Source organism: Bos indicus x Bos taurus, chromosome 22, assembly GCF_003369695.1.
Source record: "Bos indicus x Bos taurus breed Angus x Brahman F1 hybrid chromosome 22, Bos_hybrid_MaternalHap_v2.0, whole genome shotgun sequence".
Classification (NCBI taxonomy): Eukaryota; Metazoa; Chordata; class Mammalia; order Artiodactyla; family Bovidae; genus Bos; species Bos indicus x Bos taurus.
Window position 1 is genome coordinate 48,103,699 of NC_040097.1, and position 12,835 is coordinate 48,116,533.

The 12,835-nt window shown below is 42.4% G+C and overlaps 1 protein-coding gene across 9 annotated transcripts in view; it reads right to left on the reverse strand.

Moving 5' to 3' along the window:
- MOBP (myelin-associated oligodendrocyte basic protein) overlaps positions 1-7,156 on the reverse strand; it is a 44,779-nt gene extending 37,623 nt beyond the window's left edge. For all 9 annotated transcript variants that reach the window (XR_003507738.1, XR_003507737.1, XM_027522524.1 and 6 more), the window contains exons 1-2: positions 7,053-7,156; positions 3,244-3,321 (exon numbers count right to left, since the gene is read on the reverse strand). The gene's annotated coding sequence lies outside the window, so the exon portion shown is untranslated. The remainder of the gene's footprint in view (positions 1-3,243; positions 3,322-7,052) is intronic.
- Between the last annotated feature and the right edge of the window lie 5,679 nt (positions 7,157-12,835).

The window sequence follows — 12,835 nt, forward strand, 5'->3', positions numbered from 1 at the left end:
AGTAATCTCATGCTTTTCTATAGAAGAGGGCAAGCAAGTCCAAGAGAAGGAACCAAAAGCATAAGGCTGTCTCCTCATTTAGCCATTCCCTTACTCAAAACCACAGAGACTCTTCCCAGTTACAGAGCAAAGTCCTTGCTTCTTAGTTAATATGGCACATAAGACTCTTCATCATCTGGGCCCTGTCCACCTCTCTCCCTTCTCTCCCCTCCCCAAACCCACACACTTCTATAGGTCAGAAACATCATCCTGTGATCAAAAGATGTGCCTGTTTCCTTTTCCTGGAATGCGTTTTCCCCATGGTGGCTGTGTAGTAAACCACTATTCACTCTAGACAACCCGCGTGGTTGCTTGGTCAGGGTGGGCTGGCGGGGGCGGGGGTGGGGTCGGCAGGAGACCACCCCCCGGCTGGCGACCTGGCACCACTGGGTACATTTCCAACGTGGCAGTGCCTTCTGATCAAGGCCCAGCCCGTGGACTGTGTGAGGCCAGTATGGATCTTCCCCGAGTTGGGTTGCTTGGGAATGCAGCCCAAAGTGGGTGGTAAACTCCATCTAAGGCTAAATAACAAGCACGAGACCTATTGTCAACAAGTACGGTAGGAAAGTTGAAAAGAACCAAGTAACCCAGCTAAGGTCCCAGCCCAGCAAAGGATCCTCTCTCCTCTGGGAGGTAATGTGTATGTACTTCTGTTGGTGAGCACATCACACTGTTATAATAGTGTGGCCGTGTGTCTGAACCTCCACTTGGACTCTGTGAGGGAAAGGTTTCCGTCTGAATCCTCAGGATTCTGCCACTGCTTCTGCTCAAAGAATGAGTATTAACTGGGATCAAGTTAGGAGTGACCCCTGGGATATCATGTAGGACTCAAGCTGCTTTTGTCAGATTCCCAGCAAGGCTATTTTAAGAAATAAGGCCTTAACATAAAATAGTTATATTATTATTATTTCATTTTTTCAAGATGTGAAAAATTGTTTGTCTTTCTTAATCCAGTGTTTGTGATACAAAAATAAAGATGTTTCTCTTTCTCTGTGAAAATGATGGGGTTCTGAATGCACACAAACATAGGTAACACAAATCCTCTCTCTCATAATTCCTTCCAGAATGATGGAGAAGGAAACCAATCTTCCAGATTTGCACTGTCGTATTTAAAACCCCAAATGTTGATTTGGCCTGTGGTCATAGTGGGGTGGTGGAGGTGCTGAAGAAGAGAACCTAAATTAGCTGACTGACGGATTTATCGCTCCACTCAGAATGTTTAACATGCTTTGGGTTCTGCCTTGGGTTTTCAAAGGGCATCAGTCTCAGGGAGACCAAGAAACCAGGCTAGAGATAAGCCGATTATCAACCACACCTTTTCCCAAATTTTGTGTCCAAGGTCACCATCTGAGTCAGCCAACAGCGGTGATACTTGTGGACTTCCTCAGCTCGATGAAATGCCACTTATCTTTGTTCCCTTTCGCAATTTGTATTTACCATATTTTATTGAATTCATTCACCTCTTCCAAGAGAAGCAAGAGCTGTCGAGGGTGACTCCGAGGTATATAGTTTGAGCGGCTAGGTCAGTGGTAGGAGCCCCTACTGGAGGAGAAGTTTTGAGAGGAGAGGCTAAATCATGAGTTCAGCTCTAGATGCATTCACGTTGAAGTGTTTGAGGGGCATCTAGATGGCAACATCAAGTGGAGAGTTCAGAGAAATCTGGGCAGGAGATGGAGTTCGAAAGTTGCCAGAGTGCATGGTGACTAAAGCCATGGGATAAATAGACTTGCCCAGGTGGCAGATCGTGGCCTGAGAGGGGAGCATGGCCGTGTGCCGGGGCACTCCCACACTTGCAGGTCAGGTGGAGGGGCAAAGTGATTGACCAAGGAAGAAGAGAAGAATCAGAGAGGAAGGAGGGAACCCAGAGCATGCGGCATGCTGGGAGCCAGGGGCAGGAGCGTTTAAACAGAGGGAGTGGTCAGAGCTGTATGCAGAGTGATTCTGAGATGTGGTGAGATAGAAAACCAAAAAGAGTACATTCGCTTAAGGGATAGGGAGATATTTGGTGAATTTAACAGGAACCGTCTCCACGGAGTGGTTGAAACAAGTTACACTGGTGGCCCAGTCGAGGTCACTGACCATTAATTTGCAGTGATACCAAGCCGCCTGGTGTTTTTCTCCAAATGTTCGCAGCAGCCCGGGTGGAGACACAGAGAAGACGCATAGGTGCATCCAGGGTTGGGGTTTGCTAGAGAATGTGCAGAAGAATTGAAGTGATAAACCCTAGAGTCTATTCATAATAGAAAGAAAGGCCGAAAGGAGTGATTGTTGAATGGATGGGTGAATGCATTGATGAAGGGATAAGTAAATGGATTCATAGATGGATGGGGAGATGAAGGGGCAAGTCAATCCGAAGCACCTGGTGAAAGAATGGTTGTAGTGGGGCACTTAACAAAGTTGAAAGAAAGGAAGGTTGTGAATCAGGTGCTAGCTAGATGTTTGCGCGATTTGATTCAGAGAGGAGAGTTTCGAGTATTGCTAAGTTCCAGCATGGCAGCGGGTGGATGCGGCAGAGCGCATAATTCCCTGGAGCGGTGAAGAGTTTATTCACACAGACACTAACGTCGTCTAGGTGGGTGCAACTGAAACGGAGAGGGAGTGGGGGAGCACGGAATCTGGTAACAAAACTATCAGTGAATGACAAGGAGTGACCGGGAAGTCAGATGAAGACTGACGCAGGGGATGCAGCACAGCTTCAGGTTACGGAGAAATGACGAGGGAGTGAAGGAGCCGCGGTCTGAATGTGGCATGGGGAGGATGCTGCCTTGCTCTCAAATCTGGAGCTTCTCGGAGTGTAAAATGGTCCTCACTCGACAGGCTGACAGACGAGGCATTGTTCTCAGAAGACTGGCTGGATTCAGTTAAGACAATGAGATGGACAGAAGCTCCTGAGGAGAGTCCAAGGCTGTAGGGGATGAACTTCACTGTGCTCTGTGGTACGTGGGTTTGTCAGACGTGAACAAGTGGTGGTGTGGGTCGCAGTGCCTCTGCCTGATACAGGGAAGTGTATCATGTCTCTATTCCCCAAGCCTAGAATACTGTAAGACACCTGGGATCATTTTCTAAAGTGCGTAACTCTTACTGAAAGTTTGATTGCTCCATCTGTCGCTGATTCTACATTCCACTTTGACATTCTGAATACTAGTAATCATTATACCATAATTTAGTTGCTGATCCAAAAGAGAGTGGGAGATTCATTTGTACCTGTATTTTCATCCGTGCACATCTGGTGAATAGATCTCTGTTGTGGGCTTCTCTTGGTATCATTTGCTTCTTTTTTCCCTAAAAAATGAAGCAGTAGAATGTATTCTGGTTAATTTAGTGTTTTGATGACTGAAGTTGTAGTTAACTCAAGTGTCTTAATCACAGAGCTTCACACACACAGCCCCAGGAAGGATCATGGTATTTCATCTAGATACTGTCTGTCAGATGGAGGATGGGCTGGCTAGGAGGGGGTATAATGACAAAATTACATGCAAACTTTTTAAAGTCCACCTCATCATCATAGAGGAAAAATGACATATATCCAGTTAATTCACCATCACTAGGTAAAAAATAGTCATTTCTCTTAATAAATCTGAGCTCTACAAACCTGATTTTTGCTTATAATGCTAATAAAATTCCAGAGTCCTGCTCTAAAAATGCAAATCTTCATAATTAAGTAAAGCACCCCAAGAAAAGATTTGAAGGAATGTCCTCCTCGCTTACAGCTCTGGAAAGAGACGTGGTTTTTGCATTGTAAACTCAATGAAATATCCTTTGACAAGGTAGCAAATTGAGAACTTCTAGAAAATATCAATGTAGTTTTCTCATTGTACTACAGAGATCTTTGTGACTATTCATGTCATTTGTCCTGTTCTTAATACATCTCAGATCTTGGAAATGTTCAAAGGGGTCTTATAAAATTGTGAAGATTCTAGACACACACACACAAAAAAACCTCCAGAAAAAAAATCTGTAATTCTAACTGGTTGTCTTAGTTGATACTTTTTCTAGTGATAATGCTGTAATTGGCAACTTCTGTCTAACTGTATAAATCTTTGTAAGATTTTTCTGTCAGATCAGATGAAGATCACTAGAATGTTCCTCTTCTCCCAACTACTTGACAGAATAATTGAAATCATATGACTCTACAAGTTTTCTTACTTAAAAAATTAATCATGATCTACTAACAAGTATTGAACTTACACTCCCACTGTAAGTATTGAACTTACACAACCACAAAAGCTGAACAAAACATGCAAAAGAATTGTTTGCAGGCACTGGGGAGCAAATATTGCAGGGCTTTGATCCTTGAGAGAAAGGAAGCAAGAGAAGATTTCCCCTGGTTTTCTGCCTGAAGATAGTTTTCAAACTGTCCTACAGGGGAAAAGAGCCTGAGCGTGGAGAAGAAGAGTCAGAGATCAGAGCCAGGGGTCGCTAAGACTGCAGGGACCCAGAAGGGGTTTGAGATGCAAGCAACAGATAGTAGGGACCTGCTAAGAAGACACAATAACTTTTCTCAGATCCTTGGCCAGTTCCAAAGTTGTGCGTTTGCAGGGTGAAACTGTGGGAAGGCCAGGGGGAAGAAGCCAACAGTTACAAAGAGGTTGATAACTACGTAGAAACATCAGGGCTTGCACATTACTGGGGCAATTGCAAGACCCTGGTGAACACCCTAGACTTTCAGTTGAAGCCCCAGAAAGATCTCACCCTAGGGCAGGGGAGCATGCCTAGGAGAAACGGCAAAGACAAACAAGCCCTAACAAGGCCTAAAACCAAACCTGGACAGGACCAAGGTGATCCTCCAGTAATTTAGCTTAATCCAGAACCTCTGCCACCTAATATCATGCTACTACAGTGTTCAGCCCACAATAAATTTACAGGATTGGAAGATACAGGAAAATGTTCACCATGGAAACACGTAATCCTTTAAGTCGAAATACTTCCTCAAACTCCAGGGTGACTTTGGTGGCCCAGATAAAGGGCCCTAATAGGTAAATCGGTAATATACATTTTCTCCAAAGCTTAGTTCCTCAACATTAAATAACACCACGAGCAGAACCCCAAACTTGAAAGTATCTACCTAATCCAGGGAACAGTTCTGTTAAAGCCATAATATATTCACTTAACCAAAGAGATTGTAATCAAGTTAATCAATTGCCCCATACTCAGATTTATGATGACTTCAAAGTTTTCTCTGGGGAAAAAAAAAAGGATGATTTTTATCTGCATATCTGAAGAATCCAGTTTGGTAATATTTCCCAAACAAAGGATGTTTGATGGGAAATTCTGGAATGGTAATTGCCAAATACTTACAAACAAAAGTTTTCCCACTTATATACAAGATGAAAGTTCTTCCTCTACCAGACACCATGTCAACATGCTAAAGGCCAGTGAATCTGGACTTGCTCCTCAGGACAATACTTTATTGAACTCTGTTTTCAGCAGATGATTTTGCTTAGAAAAGAAGGGTCATATTGGTGAAATGAATACTCAGAGCAGTAGGCATGAATCCAACACACACAAAAGAAACTCGATAAATACTTCACTACTTGCCTAGCAAGTTCCTGTACATATCATTGTAATTACCATTTATAATTCAAGGACAGCACTTACATACTTTGATTGAATACTTGAGAATTGCATATAAAAGCTCTGGATTTTTAGTTTTTTGTATTTTCTTGTAATATTTTAGGTACTCATTTAAAATCCTGGGTCAATGAGATTCATCCTAGATGAATAAGACTTCGAATTAAAAGTGTGTACAATTCAAGTATGAATTTGGATATGTATGAGCTAAAATACAAGCCTATCCCTACAAAACTGCCTAGTTATTACCTAATCATGAGAAGACATCAGACCAAATCCAAATTGAGGACATTTAACAAAATAACAGGCCAGTGTGCTCTTCAGAACTGTAGAGATCATGAGAGAACAACTGTCTGAGGACCCTTCCAGATTAAGGGAGATTAAAGAAACACGTTAACTAAAGGTGATGGCTGATCCTCGGTCCACTCCAAGGATGGTTGGTGAAATCTAGATGTCTGTTGATTAGATGAGAGCATTTCCTCAGGGTCATTTTCTGATTTGGATCACATCTGTAATTTAATCTCAAAAGGCTTAGAAAAAATATATAAGTGCATATGCAGAGAGAGAGTGGTAAAGCAAATATGACACAGTGTCAACATTCAAGTGATGGAAGTACATCTGAAATTTTCCTACTGTTGGCAGTTTTTTTTTTTTTGTAAATCTGAAACAATTCTTAAAATCTACCCACCAAGGCATTCTCCTGTTTTTCTAAATGAACACAGAATGACAGCTGCCTATCTGGTGGCAGTCTGTTCTCTGCCTCCCTGTTTTACTCACAGAACATTCAAAATTCTTTCCCCCATTTTCCTCCTAGTATGCTAGCCAAGTTCAATAGTTTTATTCCTCTGACACACATAATCTTTTCATTCCTTTTTCTATCAACCACAACGCTGAAAATGGTTATTTTTAGGAGATTCTGTACGAGACAAAGCATTAGCATCTTTTCATTGAAAGTTGCTAGTCTACAGGGAGCAAAATTCTAACAAGATGTGGGCTTTGTTGTTCCACAAGTATTCCCCACACGTAAACCCAGCTGTATGAGGAAAGAGGCTGATCCTAAATAAGAAGAGAAACTCATTTTCAAATTATGACAAGCAATAAAAGAACTGGGGAAAAAGAAGCCAAAGAATGCTATTGATCTAGCCCCGGTAACATGGGACTTTACACCCCGGAGAGCCTGGGTTGAGGTTTGGAGACTCTGTCGAGTCTCAGACAATCCCAAACACTAGCCAGAACCTTCCAGGAAGGCCCACGGCCCACAGCAGAATCCCCTTGGGGTCCTCTGTGCTTATTTCCTCCTTTCTTCTGTGTCCTCCCGACCTTGGCTGCTATTACCCCGTTCCCCTTCGGATAGAGTGAAATTGACCCGTACAGAAATGCGCGCTCGCCGCCAAAAGTGAAGCACAACACGCAGCGAGAGGAAAACCCGTGGAACCCCTTACCTTCAAGCAGCAGCTGTTTGAGACAGGCTCCACGTCTGCACCAGGTCCCGGGGTGGGGTGGGGGCCCCTCAGTGCATGCAGAATATATAGGGGCAGATTACATATCCGGGTTTTCATTACACAAGGTGTTTTTGATGGGTTCTCAGCCAAGATCCACTTAAAAACAAAGCTACACAAAGACTACAAAAAGGCCACACAAAGTTTAAACAAAAGGCTAAAGAAAGACCAAACAAAAGCCAAAGCAAGTTTAAACAAAGAAGGAAACAAAGGCGAAACAAAGGCCTAACAAAGACAAAAACAAAGAGCAAAACAAAGGGCAAAAGAAAATCTAAACAAAAGCTGGGCTAAGCCACAACCGCATCACTGCCTCACACACACACACCATACTACATGCTATCCCCATGCACGCACCAACTCTGGTCTTCCACCTCCCATGTCATCAGACTCCTGCCAAACTCCTCACTAAGGCTCACTCCACACCAACTGTACCCCATCAAACCACACACCAGGTCCAACCACACCACACACCCTTCCAGTGCGCCACGCCACCTCAGCGAGCATGTCACCCCATCGTGCTATACACACACCACACACCACAAGCCAAACCCACCCACCACAAAAGGCGTTGGAGTCACGCTGGTACATGTCTATTTTTAGGCTTCTGTTTCTGTACTCTATGCAGATTAAATACACATACATGTTGCCTTCCCTAACACACCTCCCCACACATGCCCAAGATAACATTCACACACATGCCCTCATACACTAAACAAGAGCACCTTGGTCTAGTCACAACTGAGCTTGGATTTGGAAGATTCTGTGACATTACCTGTTGCATTCAAATTTATGCAAACTTTTGAAAAAGATCATCTCTTTTGGTACCTGATTTCTGTAACTAATCTCATGCAACTAACATGGTAATATCGACTTCAGTCTTAGACATTTGCATTTTCTTATCATTGTCCGGTAACTTGTGGGTCATACCATTGAGTCCTATAGCTCTGTGCCTCTGTTAAATTTCATGGTTCCTATAAGCCTGTGCTTCTGCAAAAGTTCCTTTTATGTACATAGAGCAATACACAAATGATTTGAAAGAGGAAAGATCACTTCTGAAACTAATCCAACCAACAGCAGCCTTGCCTCGTAAATTCCAGAGCTCCTGATGGTGAGATATAAAGGCCAACACTGCTGTCAAGTTTCCTTTTAGGCTCTTGTCTGTTGTATGCAAAAAAGAATCACCCAGGGAACCTTGAAAAGGCAACCTATTGGACTACAGACATCCAAAGAAATCTCATTGTGCACTAACCTCATGGCTAGTTAAACATGTGTCTCTGAGTAAGGAGTTATGAATGTATGCTGACTGACTCCTGCCATGAGGCCAGGGCTCTGCCAGTGCTGCAGGGGATGTGTTTGAGGGCTAGGTAGAGTGAGGTGGTTGAGAGCATGGGCTCTGAGCACTGGGATGGTCACAGGACTCCGACTCTAAGTACAAGCCCAGGGCTTGTTGACAAGCGGTGGAATGGGCAGACAGGCTGGCCTTCGCATGGGCAGACCTCAGAATCCAAGTAGCTGGAAGGTTTTCCCATTTGGTCATTCCGTCTCTTCAGCAAAGAGCAATCTATCTTCCAGTCTAGCAGGGTAGGGAAGGTGGGGGAGTTGGAGTATCTTACCACTGATATTCTGTGATCAGGGTGGGCAAGGGGCCTACATGAGTTATGTAGATGTTCCCTTTTTAAGCCCTGCCCATCACCCTGCTCTGCCCAGCTTCTGAATCTGGAAATTTCTCCGTAATAAACTTCCCAGAACCAGGGCAGGTCAGTGCAGTAAACCTGGAAATCTGTTCAGAATGTGCACCTTCCCACACCTTGCCACACTTTCTGCTCTGCCTGCCACCCAAGCCTGGAGATGAGTGGTGTTTCGACACATGATTGTGACATGCTTTTTTCTGGCATGGCCCCTGCCAGCTCTTACGATGGAACTTCTCAGACAGCCAAGCCAGTTACCGCCTTCCACTCATTTCTACTTTCCCAAATTGTGTTATAATTACCCATCTTTTGTTTAATGGGTTAAAACCTTTTTAAAAATTCTCTACTGCCCCTGTGAGAGTTTAAAAAATCATTCTTTACCTTTTAAAAAATATTGTACTATAATTTTAGTAAAAATTTTTGGATAAAAGTAGATAAATAAGCTTGTATAGTCAACCTGTCACTTTTAACCAAAAAGAAAAAAAAAAACTATTATTGTTTTTATTGGGATATGGTGGCTCAGTAATAAAGGATCTGCCTGCAATGCAGAAGACCTGCGTTCAATCCCCGGGTTGCAAAGATCCTCTGGAGGTGGGCATGACAACCCATTCCAGTATTCTTGCCTGGGAAATCACATGGACAGAAGAGCCTGGCAGGTTACAAAGAGTCAGGCATGACTTAGCAACTAAACAACAACAACATAATTCATATACTATAATAGTCATGATTTTAAACTGTAAAATTTAGAGACATTTAATATTTAATATAATCACTCTACACGTGGACATCACCAGGTGGTCACTATCAAAATCAGATCCTTTATATTCTTTGCAGCCAAAGATGGAGAAGCTCTATATAGTCAGCAAAAACGAGACCAGGAGCTGACTGGCTCAGATCATGAACACCTTATTGCCAAATTCAGACTTAAACTGAAGACAGTAGGGAAAACCACTAGACCATTCAGGTATGACACAAATCAAATCCCTTACAATTATACAGCAGAAGTGACGAATAGATTCAAGGGATTAGATCTGATAGACAGAGTGCCTGAAGAATGGATGGAGGTTCATGACATTGTACAGGAGGCAGTGATCAAGACCATCCCCAAGAAAAAGAAATGCAAAAAGGCAAAATGGTTATCTGAGGAGGTCTTACAAATAGCTGAGAAAAGAAGAGAACCTAAAGGCAAAGGAGAAAAGGAAAGATATAAGCATCTGAATGCAGAGTTCCAAAGAATAGCAAGGAGAGATAAGAAAGCCTTCCTCAGTGATCAACATAAAGAGAAAGAGGAAAACAATAGATTGGGAAAAACTAGAGATCTCTTCAAGAAAATTAGAGAAACCAAAGGAATATTTCATGCAAAGATGGGTATAATAGAAATGGTATGGACCTAACAGAAGCAGAAGATATTAAGAAGAGGTGGCAAAAATACACAGAAGAACTATACAGAAAAGATCTTAATGACCCAGATAACCATGATGGTGTGATCACTCACCTAGAGCCAGACATCCTGGAGTGCAAAGTCAAGTGGGCCTTAGGAAGCATCACTATGAACAAAGCTAGTGGAGGTGATGGAATTCCAGTTGAGCTATTTCAAATCCTAAAAGGTGATGCTGTTAAAGTGCTGCACTCAATATGCCAGCAAATTTGGAAAACTCAGCAGTGGTCACAGGACTGGAAAAGGTCAGTTTTCATACAAGTCCCAAAGAAAGGCAATGCCAAAGAATGTTCAAACTACCACACGATTGCACTCATCCCACACACTAGCAAAGTAATGCTCAAAATTCTCCAAGCAAGGCTTCAACAGTATGTGAACTGAGAACTTCCAGATGTTCAAGCTCAATTTAGCAAAGGCAGAGGAACCATAGATCAAATTGCCAACATACACTGGATCATAAGAGTTCCAGAAAAACATCTATTTCTGCTTTATTGACTACGCCAAAGCCTTTGACTCTGGATCACAACAAACTGTGGAAAATTCTGAAAGAAATAGGAATATCAGACCACCTTACCTCCCTCCTGAGAAATCTGTATGCAGGTCAAGAAGCAACAGTTAAAACTGGACATTAAACCACAGACTGCTTCCAGAGTAGGAAAGGAGTACATCAAGGCTGTATTATTGTCACCCTGCTTATTTAACTTCTATGCAGATTACATCATGCAAAATGCTGGGCCAGATGAAGCACAAGCTGGAATCAAGATTGCCAGGAGAAATATCATTAACCTCAGATATGCAGATAACACTACCCTTATGGCAGAAACCAAAGAGGAACTAAAGAGACTCTTGATGAAAGTGAAAGAGGAGAGTGAAAAAGCTGGCTTAAAACTCAACATTCAAAAAATTAAGATCATGGCATCCAGTCTCATCGCTTCACGGCAAACAGATGGGGAAACAATGAAACAGTGAGAGACATTATTTTCTTGGGCTCCAAAATCACTGCAGATGGTGACTGCAACCATGAAATTAAAAGACACTTGCTCCTTGGAAGAAAAGCTATGACAAACCTAGACAGCATATAAAAAGCAGAGACATTACTTTGCCAACAAAGGTCCGTCTAGTCAAAGCTATGTTTTTCCAGTCATGTATGGATGTGAAGGTTGGACTATAAAGGAAGCTGAGCGTGGAAGAATTGATGCTTTTGAACTGTGGTGTTGGAGAAGACTCTTGAGAGTCCCTTGGACTGCGAGGAGATCCAACCAGTCAATCCTAAAGGAAATCAGTCCTGAATATTCATTTGAAGGACTGATGCTAAAGCTGAAACTTCAGTACTTTGGCCACCTGATGCAAAGAACTGACTCAATGGAAAAGACCCTAATTCTGGGAAAGATTGAAGATTGGAGAAGGGGATGACAGAGGGTGAGATGGTTGGATGGCATCACTGACTTGATGGACGTGAGTTTGAGCAAGCTCTGGGAGCTGGTGATGGACAGGGAGGCCTGGTGTGCTGCAGTCCATGGGGTTGCAAAGAGTCAGACACGACTGAGCGACTGAACGGAACTGAATATAATCACAAGGATGTGAAAGCACCGTCACTATCTAATTATGTAGCATTTTCCTCACTCTAAAAATAAACTCATACTGATTAGCAGTGAAACATAATACTATTTGATATCAGCACGTAGAGTCAGACATTAAAGGAGTTAAGAGGATACAGCAAATACTGTGTTGGCCATCACTGAATATTAATACAAAGTGAGGGAATCTCTATAGAAAAAGTTACCTTAGGAAAGACACTGATGAGAGGAGGATGTCTCCATATTCTTCCTAGCAGGTTAAATGTGCATGAAGTCACAGCTACAGTTAGACAGGTGTATACCTGATAAAATCATTTCCCAAAGTATGTGTTGTAAAAGATAGGCTAGAGACAGACATTCAGATTAATGGCAATGCTATTTTTCCTGTGGAAATATGAAAAAATGGCCTTTATAAATAACTGTAAAACCATTAAATTATTGCAGGGTAAATAATACTGAATTGATCAAATCAGAGAGAAACAAACTGAAGCGTCTCTTTGTTTGCCCTTCAATCCTCACTTTCAGAGTAAATCTGTCTCCTCCGAGACTTTGACCTGCACCTTACCAATTTTGAACTGTCCCCAACTTTCAGCAGTAATCAGAGGAATACGACACCCAGTTAGCTACCAGCCATTCAGACAAAGCCTCTGTGTGTTCCCGAGTTCCACATCCAGTGTCTCTCTCTCTTTCTCTCTCTTCTTGGACGCAGTCACAATTGTGTTCTGGCTACTAGTGACCTATATGTACATTATGTTCTCTGCTTAAAGGACTGGATTTTATCCAGTTGCTGGGTTAAAAGTCACTCTTTAGAAGACACACTTCTGTTCAACTTTCTGAACCCAAACCATGGATTGATTGTACTACCCCTTTTAATTTTACCATTAGAAAAGGAAAGAGTGGACACAGGGTAGCAATAAGCAAAGATTCTAGCAAGAGGAGAGAGTCAGAATAAGAATGTATTGTTGTGATGTGTTAAAGAAAACCCAAGCTAAATAGTAATTAAAGTGTAAAAACCAGATTTTA